This window comes from Lactuca serriola, chromosome 5 (genome assembly GCF_051521515.1).
Source record: "Lactuca serriola cultivar US96UC23 chromosome 5, Lser_US96UC23_V15, whole genome shotgun sequence".
NCBI lineage: Eukaryota > Viridiplantae > Streptophyta > Magnoliopsida > Asterales > Asteraceae > Lactuca > Lactuca serriola.
Window position 1 is genome coordinate 44,514,516 of NC_136412.1, and position 15,409 is coordinate 44,529,924.

The following is a 15,409-nucleotide window of genomic DNA, read 5'->3' on the forward strand; positions in this document are numbered from 1 at the left end:
GGACTTAGACACTAATCCAACAGTTTTGTGTATTGATGAGTTTATCTTTACTTGTGCTCTCTTTTATAGTCAGAATTCTATAGGTAGATATCTCGGAAAATGGAAGTACATGTATTACCATTCAATTCATAAGATTTGATGGAATGGGTCTTCATCGCCTTTCTGAAAAATTTGCACATATTTTGCTATTTAAATTATTTTCTTGTTTGAATAACTCTTTTGTTTGCATTCTTATATTATTTATTATTTTGTACCAATTTTTAAAAGCATCTAACGGTGGCAAATCTAAGCTAGTATGCAACTTTTGACAAATCATTGTCCCTAGAAGCATGTTGCTGTATGTGACTAAGTCTCTCAAAGTTTCTCGTCAGTGTGACCATTTGTTGAGAACATTTAGCCACCCATTCACGCTGACTGTCTAGCATTGTGAAAACTTTCTAAGAAGGATTGCCTGGTCCTAATAAGAAATTGATAAAAAGGCTTGGGTGTTTAACTTTAGTTAACTATCTTACCTGATCATGTCCCTATAAGCGTGCTTGCCGTATGCATCAAATCTCATGTTCTGCTGAAACATTAAGCATAACCCAATGGCTTACCCTAATTGCATAGTAATAACCGTAAGCGATACTTGCTTGGTCCTTAATGAAAAAAGATTGTTCATGTCCCTAACCTCCTAGTTTGAGGTATGACATGGTACCATTATGAGTTAACGATTAATCTTTGATTCTAGAATGCAACTTACTCTATGACACGTAAGTTGAAACCACTTCTTTTTTATGAGTTAAACTATTTATGATTCATGCTGATTCCACCTCAGCATGACTGAAACAATCCATTATTTACTTTAAATTCTTTAATAAAACTTAATGATTCACTATGTTATACCACACACTAATAAAAGTTTGAAACTCTATGCTGATGGTAAGCTAAAATACCACACCTTAGCACACGCATCATACCACTCTAGCCCTTTTCTTTTAATAAAAGTGATTAATGAGTCAGCGTATGAAACCACATGCTGATGAGATCTCGCAATACTATGCAATGAACAGTATTTTAAACCCATAGTATCAGGAGACATCACAATCCTATACTAGACTACAATGCTACTGTTGGATTAGTGTCTAAGTCCATAACTATTTTGGTATTTACTTGACCCGATGGTGCATGGTCGTTCTAGGTTGCCGTCACCAAAGCAACTTGATAGGATGAATTATGGAGAGAAAGGATTAAATATGATTTATTAATATATTATGGGAATAATACATTAAAGGAGAAATCATATTGTTTAATTAATATTAGTCAAGAATTAATAAGAATTAAGTTTGTGACTAAAAGAGATTAATTAAACTTAAGGGACTGGAATTGTAATTAAAGAAATTGCAATTTGGCCTATGGATTGCCTTATATTAAGGAGTGGGCGAATTCTATGGGGAAACCCATTAGAAATCGTCCAAGGCCTTAATTAAAGGAGTCCATGGGTTGCTTAGGGCTTAAGCATCCAAATTAGAGTTTCCTTGTTAGATAACCCTAAAAGCCTCACTATATATAGAACCCTTAAGACTCAAAAATGTGGGGAACTTCTCTTCTAGGGTTAGAACACGTTTTGGGCAGCCTCCTTCCTCTCTCCTCCTCATCCTCTTGCTCTTGGTTTTTGTGAACCATTATAGGAGTGACATTTGTGACTCTAAGCTTTCTAAAGTCAATACAAGAAGGATTTGGGATTGTTATTGCTACATAACAATCAAGGTAATAACTTAAACCCATTCTTATGTTAATATGATTACTTGTATGCTAGAATTAGGGTTTATAGTCTTGGATAACTTGCATGTACAATAGAGAAACCTAGATCCAAGCATTAGGGTTTGTATGAGCACATAAGATGTACTTTTGGCCAAAATCCATCAGTGGTATCAGAGCCTAGATTGGTTTCTATTGTATTGATGCCTTTTATGTTGAAAAAATTCAATTTTTGTGGTTCTGCATGATGGACTCGCTGGGTCCCACTGTGGACTCGGCGAGTTGCCCCTACTCGGCGAGTCCATGGGGCTACTCGGCGAGTTCGAGCATCAGATGGAGCTATTTTCGGGATTTCTTGCTGTTTATCTTTGAGATGCTTGCCTTTATCATATTAGATCAATATAAATCCGATTTTATGATATATATGAGTATATTCTTGATCTAATTGAAGATATTTATCAATTAATAAAATATTTATTTCCTTATGTGATAATTGATTAATTATTTTGATTAAATTGGTAAATTGTTTTGCAAGAAATCATTAAATAAATCAAATATGGATAATTATGTTAATTTAGATTATTTGTTATTTGATCCTTCTGTTATGAAATGTTTCATATTTTCCCCTTCAGGTTTTGAAGTTTAAATTTGAACTCAAATGTTTTGTTGTTTTGAAATTTAAATAGTTGAAACCCTAATGTTTTGAAAAAGATTTCAAAACTTGCCCTCAAGTTTTGGTATTTAAATTTTGATTAATAGTTTAATTTTGATGTATATTTAAATTCTAAACCCTAATGTTTTGAAATGTTTCAAAACTTGTCCTCAAGTTTTGGAATTTAAATTTTGATTAATAGTTTAATTTTGATGTATATTTAAATTCTAAACCCTAATGTTTTGAAATGTTTCAAAACTTGTCCTCAAGTTTTGGAATTTAAAAGTTGATTAAAAGTTTAATTAGGATTGTTAAATTCTAAAACCCTAGTATTGTTTTGAAAAATTCAAATCACACCCTTATGGTTTTATTAATTAATTAAGGTGTATAATTAAAAGATGTTAAATAAATCCATAAAAGTTTTCGTTTACATTTAATTAAATTAAAAGTATAATCGTTAAATTCAACCACCTAGTATTTTAAAAGTGTAAAATACACCCTATACTATATATAATATTAAAAGTCTAACATTATATATATGTATGATTAAAAGTCGGTCTTACCGGTAGTAGGCCTCATTCACGAAGCTAGTTTATAAGGGGTGTTTAAGGAAATTGCCTATAAAATGGCGATTGAATGGGTATCCACTCTTATCCACCGTACTCTTGACTAGTGGATGGTCATTAGCCGAACGGGTAGGATAGGACAAAACCTTCCATTATAAGTATAATGAAGTACAAAAGTAACTAAATGTTTTACAATTTCCCAATCTTAGTTACTTAGGCAAAAGTGAATTGATACAATTCCATGAAATTACACTTTGTGCCCTTGCGAAGACGTTAGTGGAGCGTGTGTGCTTAACCGGCACACTAAATGGTTCTAAGCAAAGGTAGCCACGGGTGACTCAATGTTTTTCATATTTCGGTGGAGCGTGTGTGGTTTACCGGCACATCAAATAGGTGACTGTAACATGTGAGGGCACCATGTAAATTTGCATGGCTATTCACACCCGCTTTGTGATCCTCGGCATCCCAGTCACAAACTAGAGGGGCATATCGAGATTTAAACATGCAATTGAAATGTTCAATGAATCTCAAAGGATCTAGGAGTCTTCATAGATTTAAAACTTAAATTTCTTTTTCATTTTTCGTGGTGGAAATTAGTGAATCGTCATTCACTTACCTTCAAATATTTTGCAACTAGATTACGGCATCCCTTTTCCAGTTTGTAGCGTATTGTGTTGGGTTCTAGCCTTAATATCTCATTTGGGTGATTTACTAAGGACTCAATCAATCAACTAACTTGAATTTGTTTTCTCCTGTTTTGTAGATGTCAAAGTTCGACAACTATGGTCTTCCCAAATCCCGTGGAACAAGCTTTCCACATGAAGATGATATTCCATGATTCGATCGAGGAACAAGAAATCATGCTTCACTTCCTCCACCTCCTCCAATTATTCTCCCTAACCCACAAGTTCGAAGGCTTGAAAAGTTCAAGCTCACTCAAGCCCTTTTGGCAAGTAAACATAAAGAAGGAAAGTCGGTGTGTGCACACGTCCTAGGGATGAAGTCACACATTGATAGGTTAAGAATGTTGGGATCCGTTGTCTGTGAGGAGATGGCTATTGATTGGATTCTTCAGTTACTTCCTAACTCGTATATGTAAACGCACCAGTAACTTGGTGTTATAAAACATATTGTTGTGTGTGATTCGGTGAGTAAGTACAAGCAAGCATTAAATCAAAGTTTATCCGTTCCTTTTATCCAAAGTAGGATAAAAGCGATATCTTTGGGCCCCTCGATGATTTAGTGATGACAAACATAAATGCTCGGCCGGGGTTGGGCTAATTTGATTTGTACAATTGGTCAGTCGTCATAAATCAGAAATCGGGAAATAGTACAGAGAGAATGATTATAAATCATGTCTTACGATATCTAGAATGGAGGAATATATGATCCCTTATCTAAAGGACACGCGTATCTGATAGGATCAGAGTTGACAGCGGCTTTGGAAAGCTACGATTGTAGATCAGGATCTGAAGTCATACGCAGAATAGTTATTAGACTTATCCAAGTGGGAGACTGTTGGATTAGTGTCTAAGTCCATAACTATTTTGGTACGTACTTGACCCGATGGTGCATGGTCCTTTTGGGTTGCCTTCACCAAAGCAACTTGATAGGATGAATTATGCAGAGAAAGGATTAAATAAGATTTATTAATATATTATGGGAATAATACATTCAAGGAGAAATCATATTGTTTAATTAACATTAGTCAAGAATTAATAAGAATTAAGTTTGTGACTAAAAGAGATTAATTAAACTTAAGGGACTGGAATTGTAATTAAAGAAATTGCAATTTGGCCTATGGATTGCCTTATATTAAGGAGTGGGCAAATTCTATGGGGAAACCCATTAGAAATCGTCCAAGGCCTTAATTAAAGGAGTCCATGGGTTGCTTAGGGCTTAAGCATCCAAATTAGAGTTTCCTTGTTAGATAACCCTAAAAGCCTCACTATATATAGAACCCTTAAGGCTCAAAAACGTGGGGAACTTCTCTTCTAGGGTTAGAACACGTTTTGGGCAGCCTCCATCCTCTCTCCTCCTCATCCTCTTGCTCTTGGTTTTTCTGAACCATTATAGGAGTGACATTTGTGACTCTAAGCTTTCTAAAGTCAATACAAGAAGGATTTGGGATTATTATTGCTACATAACAATCAAGGTAATAACTTAAACCCATTGTTATGTTAATATGATTACTTGTATGCTAGAATTAGGGTTTATAGTCTTGGATAACTTGCATGTACAATAGAGAAACCTAGATCCAAGCATTAGGGTTTGTATGAGCACATAAGATGTTCTTTTTGTTGGGTTTTGAGCATTCTAACACTCCTAAGTGTACATGCAACCCTAAATACCTTGGATCTATGTTTTCTCTATTATACATGCAAATAAGAACTTCCAAGGTATTATCCTAATCTAGCATACAAAACAATGACTATAGCAAGATAGAATACATACCTCTTTGGTGTAGAATGTCTTCATGAAGCTTGAGTGCCTAGTGCCCCAAGTGTGACACCTCAAATGGAATCACAATCATCAAAACACTTAGAATGACTTGAGAGAATTCTACACTCACCAAAATCGGCTAGCCCTTTCTTCACACACACTAGTGGCCGATTTTTCCTCAATAATAAGATGCTTATATAGTTACACAATTAGGGTAAACTCTTAATTGTCATGGCTTTCCATTTCCTTGGATCCATGGGTACAAATACACCATGGAGCATCCATGGACCATCCTATGGGTTTTAGCCCAACTTGATTATCCATGGAGCATTAGCCCACTATACAAGTGTGGATGATTTACACAATCAACCCATATATTTAATTAGTCTTCTTTTGATCACTTAATTAATCCTAGATTAATTCTTGATCAATACTAATTAAATAATCTTATTATTCTTATTATTAATATACTAGAACTTATAATATATTAATAACCATAAGTGTCTTATTCCTCTCATTATAGTCTATCCAAGTGCATGATGGTATGCAACCCAAATGGACCATGCCGGGTCGGGTCAAGTCTTACCAATTATAGTTATGGACTTAGACATTAATCCAACAGTCTCCCACTTGGATAAGTCTAAAACTATTATTGCGTATGACTTCAGGAACCAACTGGCAATCGTAGCTCTCAAAAGCTTCTGTCGAACTCTGACCTTGTCGATGAACTCTGACCTTTGTCAATGACTTGTCCATTAGATAAGGGATCATATATTCCTCCATTCTAGATATCATATGGACTGAGACATGGATTATAATCATTCTCTCTGTCCATTTGTTGTTTCCCGATTTCCGATTTATGACAACTGACTAATTGAACAAATCAAATCAGTCCTGGCCCGGCCGAGCACTTCCATTTGTCATCATCAAATCATCGAGGGGCCCACAGATATCGCTTTTATCCCGAAGGTAAAAGGAACGGATAAACTTCGACTCATATGGCTTGTTCTACTACTTGTTGCATCATACACAAAGGCACGTTTTATAGCACCGAGTTACCAAATGCGTTTTCGTGCTATCAATGTACTATCAACTCATAGTAACAACTCATATCTCTAGGTTTGAAGAATATAAGATATTATCGTCTCATGATCACTCGTGATAAAATCCATGAAGTGATTCCAATGAGCGCGGGTTGAATCCAATACTCAGAACTTATGAGCACTCATGATTGTTGTAGCCTTGTCCAACACCTTAGACCTCTACAACCCATCATGACAGTCTTAATTCATATCTACTTCCAAAATATGACCGACTGTGGATGGTTTGAATAACTTAGTCATTCCGGAAGAATAACCCAGTTTATTCGGGAAGTCAAAACATGCAAAGTGAAACACAATAATAATTGAATCCAATATGGTATCAACCCTTTGAACATAAATAAAACACCTTTTATTTATCACCATATGATTACACATTATTCATTGTACACTGTTTCAGCTATCAACTTTATTCTTGAATTTAAAACAATAGTTGTCCCATGCTCCAAGCATGTACACTATGTTTTTTTTTTAAAACACTAGTCATGCCACACACCAAGTATGCATACTATGTTTTTCTATGATCTTTACTTTGTGAACTAGATCAATTGAACATAACTTCAATGATTCTCTTTTCACACTCCCAAATCCTTACCGCAAATGCAAGAATTCCAAATTCATGCTATTTACTGAAATCTGTTAGATTCTAAACTTATATGCATTGATCCTCTCGTAATGATTATGCACAAAGTCATAAAGACTTGGCAACAATCATTACAGAGTATTCCAAAGGAGATCAGCTCCTTGGAAACATCCTTCTTGCATTAAGTTTCCTAATCTTAAACAGATTGAAAATTCTAACTTTGAAACATTTCCAGATTCCATTTTGACTATCACTTCTGAACAAGAGTTGCCTCCTTACAGACTATGTCAATATGGTCCTTCCAGAATTATCACTATACTTCCAATTGTCCTTGAGTAACCAATCTTTGGTAAACCTTAGATTGTCCTCGACAATTGTTTAATCCTTTTAGTCATATCCAGTTCTAAACCTTTTCCCTTCTTAATGCCCCAGGCATTTGGAAAATTTTAGAACGGATGAATATAGCACATGTAATCGATCCTATATCCGAAGCATATGGGACACGATTCATGATGTCTTACATAAAGACTAAACCAGTCTTTTGCTATAATATTTCCATTTCAATTTGCCAAGTTCTCATAATTCAGATTATGAAAAGGGATGTCGTAATCATAATCGAATTTTAGAACGCAAATAATGGACCCATATACAAAATTTCCTTATGTTGAGCCATTCCAACATGAAATTCATATATATCCTTGACTAAATGATTAAAACCTCACGATCTAAGCTTATAGATTTGAGATGAAGCCATAATTTCCTCTCCCTTAATTATAGCAAAACAACTTTTTCCCAATTGAAACTTTTGTTTTCTATAATTAACATTGCTAACTTGCAATACTTATCATAATTATCATGCTCCCACTAACATGATGATTATTAGCATAACACTTATGCTCCCACTAGCTTTGACATGTACTCAGAAATCAGCTGGACAGTCTGAAATTTAGATTCATACACCCTTTCCGTAGATAGCTCACCTGTGTGTCTAAGCAATTTCAAGAACCATGAAAAGGGATACCGTAATCATGGTCTCAATTGCTTAGGCATTTGCCATTTCTCACAAGTCCATGTTAGTGTGCCGGTTAACCACACGCGCTCCACTAACGACTTTTGAAAATGCAAATAACACAATTGATATCTTCGTAAAATCTACTTAGTGAAAGCGTTTCCTCACCATCATTTTCATGAATCGGAGAGAAACCTTATGACACTTAGATTTATATGGTGTATGAGTTCCTACCCATATGAATTTGTCAAACCATAATCACAAGACAAAGATAATGACAAATCCAAAACCATATGGATTGAACTCAATCTTAACTTCTTGCCACCTGGCAGCTCAAGGGCCTGCCATTGCTTCCAAGTTGTTATGCAACAAACTGAGAACTCTAAGAACTCATATGCAAAGCCAACTTTAACTGGAATGGGCACAGATATGTCAACACGATAGGTTATAAATCTCAAGTCGTGTGCTAGTGAAGAACTTCAGGTTTTATTCTTGATTATTTCTTGAGACTTTCAAGACCTTTAAGACTCCCACTGTCCTCTTGACATATAAGACTTTCTTGTCAGATATTCAAGAGATAGTGCGGATTCTAATCAAGACAAACACTTCACACAATTGGCCTAAGTTGGTCTTTGTTTTATCCAAAACATCACAACTTACCAATTTCAAATGTACAAGAGTAGAAAACTTTTACTCTTACATTTGACAAGTGTTTTAAACCTTCTTTAAGACATGTCACTCAAATGACAATCTTGGAGTATGACTCTAAGACTTGTATTGGAACGAAGTATGATTCATCTTCTTGATTTAACCATTTCAACAATTCAAGTTCCTCTTCTTAGTCATAAGAATGCACTAAGATTTCCTTAGAGAACTAATTTTGATATGGTTTCTTAATCATTCAGATGATCACAAAACTGATACTAAAGTACTCTCCCATCTTTTCAGATATGAGAAACTTTTATCCTTCTGCCTAATTTGATTCTTCTTATTCGCCCTGCCATACATTGGAACCTTTTCCAATGTCTCAGAGTTACACTTAAGCTTGTAAGTATAATCATATTTACTGAGCTTTAGTAAACTATGACGAATAGTCTTATCAATCTTTTGTGGTGGACTTAATCAGTGCACAAGAATGTGTACTCGATCCCTTAGTCCTTTACTTGACTCACACATCCATGTGGCCGAGTAATTAGTCTTAATTTTTCCAAAACTTGAAAGTTCTCATTCATCATGCTATACAACTTGCATGATTCCAAGTTCCGGTCCAATTGAAACTTGGGTGATGAGAATCTTTCCTTATTTGGTAAATCTTGACATTACCACAAATGAAAGAATCAATTTCATATCTCCACTCTTGCTATTAATGGAATCATATAAGCAACAATTTTTCCTCAAATGGCATTGTAAGGATATTTTAAAATAAATAAAATCAAAAATTTTTCTTTTATTTTAAAACTTTGTGGAAAAACTTATCCTTACAATCCATATGAAAACTTGTTGTTATCTATTCCTAAGCAATATCTCATAACTCCTAAGAAGTAGCTCAAGAATTCGATCTTCAAACTATGCGATAGAAATCCATCTACGCGATCAGATTCAGCATATTATTTCTTTAAGTTCCTTTACTTTTCTTTGATTCTTAAAACATCACCATGTGACCTAGTCACATCATGTATCAGGAATCTCAGAATAGAAACTTAGCAGAGTTAGATAGTGGAATTTACCTGAAGTAGAGTCAAACTTATTGACTTTAACATCCTTAGGTAAATTTTGGCAGCTTCGCAACCAATGCCCCTTTCTTTGGCAATATAAACATATGGACCCTTTGATAAAGACACACAGGACTATCACACACTTAGCTTTTCTCTTTACCATTTGGTCAACCGAATTGACTATGGCCGATCCCTTTCCATTGGGAAGAGAATGCTTTACTGGATTTCCTGTGTCACTATTGTCAATGTCCATCAAGTATTAAGGAAGTTGATCTTAACAAATAGATAAGATCATTAAGGGTCTTGTCATAGTCTGTTTCATAGGTGTCCCAAAGGAACTCACTATGTGACTTAGAAAGTGATTGAACCACCAACTTTCTCAAGACTTTGACACCCAACTCTCCCGGCTTGTCAATATGTGACTTCATCTCCAAGATGTGACCACACCTAGACCTTGCCTTGCCAATAGGGCTTGAGTGACCTTAAACTTTTCAAGAACTTGTGGGTTAGGGAGAATAATTGGAGGAGGAGAAAGAAGTATGATATCCATGGGACATCATCTTCATTAGGAAACCTTGTTTCACTAGATTTGGGAAGTTCATAGGTGTCTATTACAGACATCTTTTGGGAGATATTCAAGATAGTTGATTTAAAGTCCTTAATATGACACCCAATATGAAATATTAAGGCTAGGACCCAACAAACTATTTTATAACTTAGAAGAGGTATGCCGTAATCCAAGCTATAAAATATTTGAAGGTAGGTGAATGGCGATTCACCAATTTCCACCAAGATAAACGAAATGTATTATTAGGTTTTAATTGGTTTTGAAACTCCTAGATCTATTGAGATTCATTGAACTGTTCAATGGCATGTTTCAATCTCGAGTGTGCCCTTCAGGTTTTGTGACTAGGATGCCGAGGATCACAAAACAAGGTGTGAAGTAACCATGCAAATCACTTGGTACCCTTAATAAATTACCCCTCAATCGATGTGCCGGTTAACCACACACGCTCCATCGATACTATGATAAATATTAAGTCACCCTTTACCTACCTTGTTAAGTCCAAGTTAGTGTGCCGGTTAACCACACACGCTCCACTAACGACTTAGACAAAGTGTAAAGTGTAATTTCATGGGTTAGCACCTTATTCACATTTTTCCTAAGTAACTAAGATTGGGTATTATTAAGAGTTTAGTTACTTAGTATTATCATTAATACTTTTAATGAAGGGAGAATTCTAGTCCTATCAAACCCGTTCGGCTAACGACCCTCCACCAGTCAAGCAAGCGGTGGGTGAGAGTGGACACCCATTAAGTTGCCATTTTATAGGCAACAACCTTATACCCACCTTATAGACCGGCTTCGTGAATGAGGCGTACTAGCGGTAAGACTGACTTTACTCTTATACATATATATATTATTAACTTATAATATTATAAAGTATAAGGGTTGAATTTTAACTTTTAAAATTCTAAGGGCTAACTTGGAATTAAAGTATTCATAAGAGAAAACTTTACAAATTCCAAAACTTGAGGGCAAGTTTTGAAACTATTCAAAACTAATTAATTCCATAACTTATGTGTTTAAAGTAGTTTTAATCCAAAAACTCTTCAAGTTCCATAACTTGAGGACAAGTTATGGAAGACTTTAAACTAATAAAAGAATTAACTTTTTCTTTATTTTATAACTTATGGAATTAATTAAGGTTACACTTTTTTTATTTTTATTTATTTTATTTTATTAAATGAAGAGACTCTTGGTCCTCCATAACTTGAGGACAAGTTATGGAGTCATAAAACCATTTAATTAGAACTAGACTCTTCATTTTTGTAACCTTTGCCAATTTTTATGAGTTTTATGATTCTTAACTGTGACTTTTCATATAACTTGAGGACAAGTTACAAAAAACACATTTTAGAATCAATTCTTAGATTAATTTGGATTAAAACCAACTATCACATAATTTTATTCATTAATCTAAATTTACTCATAAAACAAGGTAACACAAAAAACTTTTGGTGATCCATAACTTATTCTTAAGTTATGGAATCCTTTAAAACATTAACACCAAATTTTGTAACTCCAAAAAAACTTTGAATCAATTTTTTTTTTTTAAAACCTTTTCATATCCATAACTTATGGAGGTTTAAAAAAATAAAACTCTTTAGATCAAACTTTTAAAACTAATAAAATAATCATATTATTTTATCTTTTATTAAATTTGACCTAATTCAACTCATAAAGCAAATTATTCAAATTTTACAAATAATTAGTTTTTCACAAGAACAAGTAATTATCTTAAAATTTGACGAACTTCATGTTTTTTTTCCTTTTTTTTTTTCAACTTTGAAAATAAAATATTTGCATCAATATAACAGAAAACAACCCGTGGCTCTGATACCACTGTTGGGTTTTGAGCATTCTAACACTCCTAAGTGTACATGCAACCCTAAATACCTTGGATCTATGTTTTCTCTATTATACATGCAAATAAGAACTTCCAAGGTATTATCCTAATCTAGCATACAAAACAATGACTATAGCAAGATAGAATACATACCTCTTTGGTGTAGAATGTCTTCATGAAGCTTGAGTGCCTAGTGCCCCAAGTGTGACACCTCAAATGGAATCACAATCATCAAAACACTTAGAATGACTTGAGAGAATTCTACACTCACCAAAATCGGCTAGCCCTTTCTTCACACACACTAGTGGCCGATTTTTCCTCAATAATAAGATGCTTATATAGTTACACAATTAGGGTAAACTCTTAATTGTCATGGCTTTCCATTTCCTTGGATCCATGGGTACAAATACACCATGGAGCATCCATGGACCATCCTATGGGTTTTAGCCCAACTTGATTATCCATGGAGCATTAGCCCACTATACAAGTGTGGATGATTTACACAATCAACCCATATATTTAATTAGTCTTCTTTTGATCACTTAATTAATCCTAGATTAATTCTTGATCAATACTAATTAAATAATCTTATTATTCTTATTATTAATATACTAGAACTTATAATATATTAATAACCATAAGTGTCTTATTCCTCTCATTATAGTCTATCCAAGTGCATGATGGTATGCAACCCAAATGGACCATGTCGGGTCGGGTCAAGTCTTACCAATTATAGTTATGGACTTAGACATTAATCCAACACTTTTGGCCAAAACCCATCAGCTACATCTCTAATACTATCCTCCGATTTCATTGTCCTATTGATGTCAAAAAAGGGGAGAAGAATCTTGCCAAAGCTGAAGAAACTATTGGATGTTCAACCAAGCACTATCTAAGGGGGGGGGGGGGTGGGGTTAAAAGCTGACATTAACACTACCTGTCATCATCAGAAGTCATTCATCTTATCAGGGGGAGCATTCGTTAAAGGTGAAGAGTTAAAACCACATTCCATCTCAGGGGAGCACGAGCTAAATAATTCATTGATGATTAGTTTTGAAGTCATCATATAGAGGGAGATTGTAAGGTCACACCTTATAATCTGATGAGTCAAACACTTTACACATCCGTCTGCATCAGCGTCTACTCTACTACCAACGCCAGCGTATCAAGCTTATTAGCATCAATGCTTGGTATAGTTATTTTATATAGTTATTTTTTATATTAGGTAATGATATAAATAAGTATAGAATAGATAGTAGATCTGATATCTTTGTTATGAAGATCGGTTCTTAGTATAGATAAGATAGAATACCTTAAGCCATGGGATTCACATGTACAAATTGGTATATAATATACATTAGGGTAAACCCTAATGTAGAGGGTTCGGCTTTGTGTCAATCAACTTTGTGATAAACCATCTTCTTCGTGAAGACAAAACCCTTTCTTGGTGAAAGAACAATTTGGAGAACTCCCTTTGTTATTTTACTTTCAGTTCTTTATTTTCTTAGACTAACTTTTACTTTTGTCTTTATACTTGAAGTGTATCCGATCAATACAAACCTTTACTCCTTACCCTTACTTTTTTCCTGTGATTACTTTTTCCTTGAAGACTATTACTTATTTATGCATCAGATGGACGTTAAACAAGCTAACGCCCAACCCAAGCTAACATATTCAATATATGGAGGATTAAAGATATTGGCAATACGAATCGAGATTTATCATCTTTTCTATGATACAGGGTACATAATCCCCTCTAATGCTAAAGATTTAATGACCTCTTTCATCCGTATTTGGGTTTCCACACCCCGCTTGGTCACACGATATCTAACTATGGAATGTGGATAAGAGGAACAATTCATGATTTAGTGACTTGGCAACCCTCTTATCTCTAAAGATATGTTAAGACCATAAGTGTTAATCTACATTTTATAACATTGTCATGTTATCTTACGATTTAGGACCTTCCCCAATGTAATCTAAGTTAGCATCTTCCCTAATATAATCTAAGTTGGGATCTGCCCCAATATAATCTGAGTTGGGATCTTCCCCACTATTCGAAGTTGGGATCCTCCTCAATATTCGAATTTGGGATCTTCCCCAATATTCTAAGATTGGGATCGTACCCAGTATAACTAAAGTTGGAATCTTCCCTAGTGAATTCTTCAGACGAATTTTCTTGAGAGGATTCTTCCCCGGTACAAGTCTCCAGATCATGAAAGACTAAAACCTTTCAATACGAAACTTTTACTAAGCCAGAACTCAGAAGGAAAGTTCAAAAAATCAAATAAAAATCGGGGTGAAGTCTAAGGAATGGAATTTATCCTCAGGTTCTTTCTATCCTTATCTTATATGTTTGCTATGCCTGAAGTTGTCCTAAAAACAAGAAATAGTGATCCTTTTTTCCTACTTTTTAACTAAAACTTTTCCCTTTCAAATCATAGGATCCTAAATATGTCAAGATCATAATCAAACAACTATCTATCTCAGATTTCATTAATTTCTATAAAACCTAAACTCTTTAGGATCCTAATCGCCTAAAGACCCTTATAAAAATCTACTTTAATCATATTTCTACAGCCAAACCATTCACGAATACAGATAATAAAACCAAAGCATGAAAATTAAAAAAGGGTTGCCCACCAACACAACAAAAAATAATAAATTATTTAGAAACCAAAAATAAAAATTGTTTTTAAATAATCAAACCTATGCATCTAAGGTTTGATCACTGTCACCCTCTTTTTTCTCTCCTTCTTCTCCTTCATTATCCTTCTTCTTCTCCACAGGATCCTGACTGACATTAACGTGCTTACCAATAGACATCAGGAAAGTGGTATGTGAACTCTCTTGGAAGTTGGGCTGCTCAGACATGAAGGTTCTTTCAATTTCAGGCAAGGCAAGAAAATTCTCCATCTTCTCTTTAGTGTCCTCAGCAGCAGAAGCAAGATCCTCGAACTTATTGGTTGCATAAAATCAAAGGAAATAAGATACTATGAATTTGAGGACCCTTAACATAAAGAATCAACTCCTACCCTTTTTAACCCGTTTCATTGGCAGGAGATCACCATTAGGGATGTACTCGCATTTCACAAAGAAATTGTATTCTTTCCAGGCACCATCATTTTGTTTCGTTTTTGGAATAAAATGTGTTTTGACTTTAAACAGGAAACGAGAAGACTAAAAAGTTG